The sequence below is a fragment of the Mus caroli genome, chromosome 15, assembly GCF_900094665.2.
Source record: "Mus caroli chromosome 15, CAROLI_EIJ_v1.1, whole genome shotgun sequence".
Taxonomy (NCBI): Eukaryota; Metazoa; Chordata; class Mammalia; order Rodentia; family Muridae; genus Mus; species Mus caroli.
Genome location: NC_034584.1, coordinates 71,392,754 through 71,394,713, shown reverse-complemented (window position 1 = coordinate 71,394,713; position 1,960 = coordinate 71,392,754).

Here is a 1,960-nt window from a genome sequence, read left to right as displayed (position 1 = left end):
TTTTCCACTCAGGAATCTGCTGAACACAATACTGCATTCTCTCTCTGGCTGAGCTTTGTTGGCTACTTCTGCAATCATCAGCAGAAAGTCTTCAGTGTGATATCCAGTGTTTCTAAATCAATCACTCATCTCATTTTAAACTGCCATCCCAAAGCTACTATGTTCATGAAGCAAATGTGTGCAATGTATTTGATGATTATCCATGCAGCAAACTGAGGACAAAGTTGTCCTGTCTGTGCTTAAACTCAAAAATATTACACTCATGGGTTGGATTCTGCCATCATTGTGTGCAGCTCTACAATTGGTTAGGGGCCAAACACCAAGAAGTAATATCTATGCTTGGCTCTAAAACTTGGAACCTTCTTAAAACAAGACAATTTTTACCTAGGGCATGGTTTTTTCCCCCAGTGAGCAAAGACATGTGACCAGATGTTGATTATCTGGGAGCAGTAGCTGTCCTTCACACCCAGAAAGTCACCCAGGGCTGTCTGCATGGCTTGCTTAACTGTGACACCTGCCAACTCTCTCATGTCTACTAACTCAAGGGGTATAAGTGGGAAGACCAGTTGTACCTTTAACATATGCTTCACATCTGCCTTGTGATGTGATTTTATAACCCATCCCTAACCACCTGCCTCTTTTCCCCTCTCCCACTCAGGAATCTCTTCCCTGTGCTTTTCAGTCCTGTGATGTTTGTCTATCCTGGCCATGTAGACAATTTCAGAATCCACCAAGTCCCATGCTCATTTGGAAGATCTCAGCCCCTAGAAAAAGGGATGATCAGACAGTTCTAGAGCCAGGCCTCCTTTTCAATGTGTGAACTGTGACAAAATGACCATGATGGCCACCCCTTGGCTACTGACCCCTCCACTAGGAGATGCCAGAATGCACACAACCTCTTCTAAAGCTCCTTCTGCTAATGCTTTCCACTGTATCAGGGTCACATTTCCTTGGGCTTAAATGACCTATAGATCATCCCCAACTCTTAAGTGACAACTACCTGAGTGGTCTTTCTTGTCATGACACTGGTCTAGCTGAGATGTCCTAGAGCAGATCTTCAGGATGTCCAGGTGTAGCTGTCTAGCAACTTTGGTTGAACTGGGTACCTGAAAGGGAGGCTAGAAGTAAAAAAGGACAGGAGGGCAAGAGGAGGATCAAGCCAAGACAAAGGTTTCTGGTCAAGGCTCAAAGTTTAACTTTCAGCTCTGCATTTATATAGGGAAAACCCACAGACCCATCCTTTGTTTCAGTTGTATTGAGTTGCAAAGCAAGCACAGCAGGCAGTCAACTCCTCAAAGCTCAGATAGGAAGTTGCAAATGCAGGGAGGCCAGGCAGTGACTCCAGCTAGGTTGTAAAACCATCAGGCATTTGTTTAGCCTACTCAAGGCTGGGGGAAGGGCATGATCCCCTTTTTTTGTTTATTAAAGATGATCTGAACACAGGCACAAGATTTATTTGTTTCCCATAAATCCATCTAGAGAATAGAGTGGTTAGGCAGCCATGCCTATCTTAGGCCCGTGTCTATATTGCTCCTTCTTACCCTTCATAGAGGACAAACACAGACTTTTGGTGTTTGTCTCTGTCTTAGGACAATAGGAGCTCAAGAACTCAGTTACCCATCTCAGGCCATCAGCCTTCAAAAGCACACTCTTTCCCATTCAGATCAAAGCCCCAAAGGACATATGAATATGCACTCAGTGCATTTCTCCATAGCAATGAATAACTGTCATGGTGAATAGCTGAGTTTGCTGAAAGCATTCCTGTGTGGAGGCAACCAATCTGTTTTCAAAAGTTAAAAGCAACAAGATTAAAGTTGTCTACAGGAATGTCCCAGGTGCCAGGCTGTGGTGGTGCACCCTTTTAGTCCCAGCACTTGGGAGGCAGAGGCAGGCGGATTTCTGAGTTCGAGGCCAGCCTGGTCTACAGAGTGAGTTCTAGGACAGCCAGGGATATACAGAG